At 46.6% G+C, this 5,000-nt stretch overlaps 13 non-coding genes and 5 pseudogenes across 13 annotated transcripts in view; all 18 read left to right on the top strand.

Annotated features, from left to right (window-relative positions):
- LOC146225640 (5S ribosomal RNA) overlaps nucleotides 1-73 on the top strand; it is a 119-nt pseudogene extending 46 nt beyond the window's left edge.
- Nucleotides 74-255: 182 nt separating this feature from the next.
- LOC146225639 (5S ribosomal RNA) lies at nucleotides 256-374 on the top strand. The gene has a single exon (XR_014750037.1). It is a non-coding gene; the product is annotated as a 5S ribosomal RNA (ribosomal RNA).
- Nucleotides 375-548: 174 nt separating this feature from the next.
- LOC146225638 (5S ribosomal RNA) lies at nucleotides 549-667 on the top strand. Its single transcript, XR_014748105.1, has one exon. It is a non-coding gene; the product is annotated as a 5S ribosomal RNA (ribosomal RNA).
- Nucleotides 668-837: 170 nt separating this feature from the next.
- LOC146225637 (5S ribosomal RNA) lies at nucleotides 838-956 on the top strand. Its single transcript, XR_014749833.1, has one exon. It is a non-coding gene; the product is annotated as a 5S ribosomal RNA (ribosomal RNA).
- A 174-nt stretch (nucleotides 957-1,130) lies between these two features.
- Nucleotides 1,131-1,249, top strand: LOC146225636 (5S ribosomal RNA). Its single transcript, XR_014748104.1, has one exon. It is a non-coding gene; the product is annotated as a 5S ribosomal RNA (ribosomal RNA).
- Nucleotides 1,250-1,419: 170 nt separating this feature from the next.
- On the top strand, nucleotides 1,420-1,538 carry LOC146225635 (5S ribosomal RNA). The gene has a single exon (XR_014749832.1). It is a non-coding gene; the product is annotated as a 5S ribosomal RNA (ribosomal RNA).
- Nucleotides 1,539-1,722: 184 nt separating this feature from the next.
- Nucleotides 1,723-1,841, top strand: LOC146225634 (5S ribosomal RNA). Its single transcript, XR_014749314.1, has one exon. It is a non-coding gene; the product is annotated as a 5S ribosomal RNA (ribosomal RNA).
- Nucleotides 1,842-2,023: 182 nt separating this feature from the next.
- LOC146225633 (5S ribosomal RNA) lies at nucleotides 2,024-2,142 on the top strand (annotated as a pseudogene).
- A 178-nt stretch (nucleotides 2,143-2,320) lies between these two features.
- LOC146225632 (5S ribosomal RNA) lies at nucleotides 2,321-2,439 on the top strand. Its single transcript, XR_014747537.1, has one exon. It is a non-coding gene; the product is annotated as a 5S ribosomal RNA (ribosomal RNA).
- Nucleotides 2,440-2,609: 170 nt separating this feature from the next.
- On the top strand, nucleotides 2,610-2,728 carry LOC146225631 (5S ribosomal RNA; annotated as a pseudogene).
- A 182-nt stretch (nucleotides 2,729-2,910) lies between these two features.
- LOC146225630 (5S ribosomal RNA) lies at nucleotides 2,911-3,029 on the top strand. Its single transcript, XR_014748103.1, has one exon. It is a non-coding gene; the product is annotated as a 5S ribosomal RNA (ribosomal RNA).
- A 178-nt stretch (nucleotides 3,030-3,207) lies between these two features.
- On the top strand, nucleotides 3,208-3,326 carry LOC146225629 (5S ribosomal RNA). Its single transcript, XR_014748102.1, has one exon. It is a non-coding gene; the product is annotated as a 5S ribosomal RNA (ribosomal RNA).
- Nucleotides 3,327-3,496: 170 nt separating this feature from the next.
- LOC146225628 (5S ribosomal RNA) lies at nucleotides 3,497-3,615 on the top strand. Its single transcript, XR_014749831.1, has one exon. It is a non-coding gene; the product is annotated as a 5S ribosomal RNA (ribosomal RNA).
- A 190-nt stretch (nucleotides 3,616-3,805) lies between these two features.
- On the top strand, nucleotides 3,806-3,924 carry LOC146225627 (5S ribosomal RNA). The gene has a single exon (XR_014749313.1). It is a non-coding gene; the product is annotated as a 5S ribosomal RNA (ribosomal RNA).
- Nucleotides 3,925-4,104: 180 nt separating this feature from the next.
- On the top strand, nucleotides 4,105-4,223 carry LOC146225626 (5S ribosomal RNA; annotated as a pseudogene).
- A 184-nt stretch (nucleotides 4,224-4,407) lies between these two features.
- On the top strand, nucleotides 4,408-4,526 carry LOC146225625 (5S ribosomal RNA). Its single transcript, XR_014748101.1, has one exon. It is a non-coding gene; the product is annotated as a 5S ribosomal RNA (ribosomal RNA).
- Nucleotides 4,527-4,698: 172 nt separating this feature from the next.
- Nucleotides 4,699-4,807, top strand: LOC146225624 (5S ribosomal RNA; annotated as a pseudogene).
- A 166-nt stretch (nucleotides 4,808-4,973) lies between these two features.
- Nucleotides 4,974-5,000, top strand: part of LOC146225623 (5S ribosomal RNA) — a 119-nt gene continuing 92 nt past the window's right edge. Inside the window, exon 1 of the ribosomal RNA XR_014748100.1 lies at nucleotides 4,974-5,000. This exon is cut by the window's right edge and continues 92 nt beyond it. This is a non-coding gene — a ribosomal RNA (5S ribosomal RNA).

Here is a 5,000-nt window from a genome sequence, read left to right as displayed (position 1 = left end):
GGAAGCTAAGCAGGGTTGGGCCTGGTTAGTAATTGGATGGGAGACCGCCTGGGAATACCAGGTGCTGTATGCTCTTTTGCTCATTCACTTATAAACTGACATCTTGCAATATGCACAAGTAGTCCTTCATGAAAGGGGCTGGAAGCTGTTTTCATTTTGACACGAGAGAGAGAGAGAGAGAGAGAGAGAGACCACCTTGCATTGTCAATTGCTAAATCTGTATATGGATAAGTAGCCTATGGTTGTCAACTTATTTCGTACGGCCATACCAGCCTGGCAACGCCCGATCTCGTCTGATCTCGGAAGCTAAGCAGGGTCGGGCCTGGTTAGTACTTGGATGGGAGACCGCCTGGAAATACCAGGTGCTGTATGCTCTTTTGCTCATTCACTTAGAAACTGAAATCTTGCAATATGCACAAGTAGTCCTTCATGAAAGGGGCTGGAAGCTGTTTTCATTTTGACACGAGAGAGAGAGAGAGAGAGACTACCTTGCATTGTCAATTGCTAAATCTGTATATGGATAAGTAGCCTATGGTTGTCAACTTATTTCGTACGGCCATACCAGCCTGGCAACGCCCGATCTCGTCTGATCTCGGAAGCTAAGCAGGGTCGGGCCTGGTTAGTACTTGGATGGGAGACCGCCTGGGAATACCAGGTGCTGTATGCTCTTTTGCTCATTCACTTAGAAACTGAAATCTTGCAATATGCACAAGTAGTCCTTCATGAAAGGGGCTGGAAGCTGTTTTCATTTTGACACGAGAGAGAGAGAGAGACCACCTTGCATTGTCAATTGCTAAATCTGTATATGGATAAGTAGCCTATGGTTGTCAACTTATTTAGTACGGCCATACCAGCCTGGCAACGCCCGATCTCGTCTGATCTCGGAAGCTAAGCAGGGTCGGGCCTGGTTAGTACTTGGATGGGAGACCGCCTGGGAATACCAGGTGCTGTATGCTCTTTTGCTCATTCACTTAGAAACTGAAATCTTGCAATATGCACAAGTAGTCCTTCATGAAAGGGGCTGGAAGCTGTTTTCATTTTGACACGAGAGAGAGAGAGAGAGAGACTACCTTGCATTGTCAATTGCTAAATCTGTATATGGATAAGTAGCCTATGGTTGTCAACTTATTTCGTACGGCCATACCAGCCTGGCAACGCCCGATCTCGTCTGATCTCGGAAGCTAAGCAGGGTCGGGCCTGGTTAGTACTTGGATGGGAGACCGCCTGGGAATACCAGGTGCTGTATGCTCTTTTGCTCATTCACTTAGAAACTGAAATCTTGCAATATGCACAAGTAGTCCTTCATGAAAGGGGCTGGAAGCTGTTTTCATTTTGACACGAGAGAGAGAGAGAGACCACCTTGCATTGTCAATTGCTAAATCTGTATATGGATAAGTAGCCTATGGTTGTCAACTTATTTAGTACGGCCATACCAGCCTGGCAACGCCCGATCTCGTCTGATCTCGGAAGCTAAGCAGGGTCGGGCCTGGTTAGTACTTGGATGGGAGACCGCCTGGGAATACCAGGTGCTGTATGCTCTTTTGCTCATTCACTTAGAAACTGAAATCTTGCAATATGCACAAGTAGTCCTTCATGAAAGGGGCTGGAAGCTGTTTTCATTTTGACACGAGAGAGAGAGAGAGAGAGAGAGAGAGAGACCACCTTGCATTGTCAATTGCTAAATCTGTATATGGATAAGTAGCCTATGGTTGTCAACTTATTTTGTACGGCCATACCAGCCTGGCAACGCCCGATCTCGTCTGATCTCGGAAGCTAAGCAGGGTCGGGCCTGGTTAGTACTTGGATGGGAGACCGCCTGGGAATACCAGGTGCTGTATGCTCTTTTGCTCATTCACTTAGAAACTGACATCTTGCAATATGCACAAGTAGTCCTTCATGAAAGGGGCTGGAAGCTGTTTTCATTTTGACACGAGAGAGAGAGAGAGAGATAGAGAGAGACTACCTTGCATTGTCAACTGCTAAATCTGTATATGGATAAGTAGCCTATGGTTGTCAACTTATTTTGTACGGCCATACCAGCCTGGCAACGCCCAATCTCGTCTGATCTCGGAAGCTAAGCAGGGTCGGGCCTGGTTAGTACTTGGATGGGAGACCGCCTGGGAATACCAGGTGCTGTATGCTCTTTTGCTCATTCACTTAGAAACTGACATCTTGCAATATGCACAAGTAGTCCTTCATGAAAGGGGCTGGAAGCTGTTTTCATTTTGACACGAGAGAGAGAGAGAGAGAGAGAGACCACCTTGCATTGTCAATTGCTAAATCTGTATATGGATAAGTAGCCTATGGTTGTCAACTTATTTCGTACGGCCATACCAGCCTGGCAACGCCCGATCTCATCTGATCTCGGAAGCTAAGCAGGGTCGGGCCTGGTTAGTACTTGGATGGGAGACCGCCTGGGAATACCAGGTGCTGTATGCTCTTTTGCTCATTCACTTAGAAACTGAAATCTTGCAATATGCACAAGTAGTCCTTCATGAAAGGGGCTGGAAGCTGTTTTCATTTTGACACGAGAGAGAGAGAGAGACTACCTTGCATTGTCAATTGCTAAATCTGTATATGGATAAGTAGCCTATGGTTGTCAACTTATTTTGTACGGCCATACCAGCCTGGCAACGCCTGATCTCGTCTGATCTCGGAAGCTAAGCAGGGTTGGGCCTGGTTAGTAATTGGATGGGAGACCGCCTGGGAATACCAGGTGCTGTATGCTCTTTTGCTCATTCACTTATAAACTGACATCTTGCAATATGCACAAGTAGTCCTTCATGAAAGGGGCTGGAAGCTGTTTTCATTTTGACACGAGAGAGAGAGAGAGAGAGAGAGAGAGACCACCTTGCATTGTCAATTGCTAAATCTGTATATGGATAAGTAGCCTATGGTTGTCAACTTATTTCGTACGGCCATACCAGCCTGGCAACGCCCGATCTCGTCTGATCTCGGAAGCTAAGCAGGGTCGGGCCTGGTTAGTACTTGGATGGGAGACCGCCTGGGAATACCAGGTGCTGTATGCTCTTTTGCTCATTCACTTAGAAACTGAAATCTTGCAATATGCACAAGTAGTCCTTCATTAAAGGGGCTGGAAGCTGTTTTCATTTTGACACGAGAGAGAGAGAGAGAGAGAGAGACTACCTTGCATTGTCAATTGCTAAATCTGTATATGGATAAGTAGCCTATGGTTGTCAACTTATTTCGTACGGCCATACCAGCCTGGCAACGCCCGATCTCGTCTGATCTCGGAAGCTAAGCAGGGTCGGGCCTGGTTAGTACTTGGATGGGAGACCGCCTGGGAATACCAGGTGCTGTATGCTCTTTTGCTCATTCACTTAGAAACTGAAATCTTGCAATATGCACAAGTAGTCCTTCATGAAAGGGGCTGGAAGCTGTTTTCATTTTGACACGAGAGAGAGAGAGAGACCACCTTGCATTGTCAATTGCTAAATCTGTATATGGATAAGTAGCCTATGGTTGTCAACTTATTTAGTACGGCCATACCAGCCTGGCAACGCCCGATCTCGTCTGATCTCGGAAGCTAAGCAGGGTCGGGCCTGGTTAGTACTTGGATGGGAGACCGCCTGGGAATACCAGGTGCTGTATGCTCTTTTGCTCATTCACTTAGAAACTGAAATCTTGCAATATGCACAAGTAGTCCTTCATGAAAGGGGCTGGAAGCTGTTTTCATTTTGACACGAGAGAGAGAGAGAGAGAGAGAGAGAGAGAGAGAGACCACCTTGCATTGTCAATTGCTAAATCTGTATATGGATAAGTAGCCTATGGTTGTCAACTTATTTTGTACGGCCATACCAGCCTGGCAACGCCCGATCTCGTCTGATCTCGGAAGCTAAGCAGGGTCGGGCCTGGTTAGTACTTGGATGGGAGACCGCCTGGGAATACCAGGTGCTGTATGCTCTTTTGCTCATTCACTTAGAAACTGAAATCTTGCAATATGCACAAGTAGTCCTTCATGAAAGGGGCTGGAAGCTGTTTTCATTTTGACACGAGAGAGAGAGAGAGAGAGGGAGAGACCACCTTGCATTGTCAATTGCTAAATCTGTATATGGATAAGTAGCCTATGGTTGTCAACTTATTTTGTACGGCCATACCAGCCTGGCAACGCCCGATCTCGTCTGATCTCGGAAGCTAAGCAGGGTCGGGTCTGGTTAGTAATTGGATGGGAGACCGCCTGGGAATACCAGGTGCTGTATGCTCTTTTGCTCATTCACTTAGAAACTGACATCTTGCAATATGCACAAGTAGTCCTTCATGAAAGGGGCTGGAAGCTGTTTTCATTTTGACACGAGAGAGAGAGAGAGAGAGATAGAGAGAGACTACCTTGCATTGTCAATTGCTAAATCTGTATATGGATAAGTAGCCTATGGTTGTCAACTTATTTCGTACGGCCATACCAGCCTGGCAACGCCCGATCTCGTCTGATCTCGGAAGCTAAGCAGGGTCGGGCCTGGTTAGTACTTGGATGGGAGACCGCCTGGGAATACCAGGTGCTGTATGCTCTTTTGCTCATTCACTTAGAAACTGAAATCTTGCAATATGCACAAGTAGTCCTTCATGAAAGGGGCTGGAAGCTGTTTTCATTTTGACACGAGAGAGAGAGAGAGAGACCACCTTGCATTGTCAATTGCTAAATCTGTATATGGATAAGTAGCCTATGGTTGTCAACTTATTTCGTACGGCCATACCAGCCTGGCAACGCCTGATCTCGGAAGCTAAGCAGGGTCGGGCCTGGTTAGTACTTGGATGGGAGACCGCCTGGGAATACCAGGTGCTGTATGCTCTTTTGCTCATTCACTTAGAAACTGAAATCTTGCAATATGCACAAGTAGTCCTTCATGAAAGGGGCTGGAAGCTGTTTTCATTTTGACACGAGAGAGAGAGACTACCTTGCATTGTCAATTGCTAAATCTGTATATGGATAAGTAGCCTATGGTTGTCAACTTATTTCGTACGGCCATACCAGCCTGGCAACG

The sequence above is a fragment of the Hypomesus nipponensis genome, chromosome 25 (genome assembly GCF_054491055.1).
Source record: "Hypomesus nipponensis isolate SF chromosome 25, ASM5449105v1, whole genome shotgun sequence".
Taxonomy (NCBI): Eukaryota; Metazoa; Chordata; class Actinopteri; order Osmeriformes; family Osmeridae; genus Hypomesus; species Hypomesus nipponensis.
Note: the sequence above shows the minus strand (reverse complement) of the source record. Positions and strands in the feature narration are given on the sequence as shown.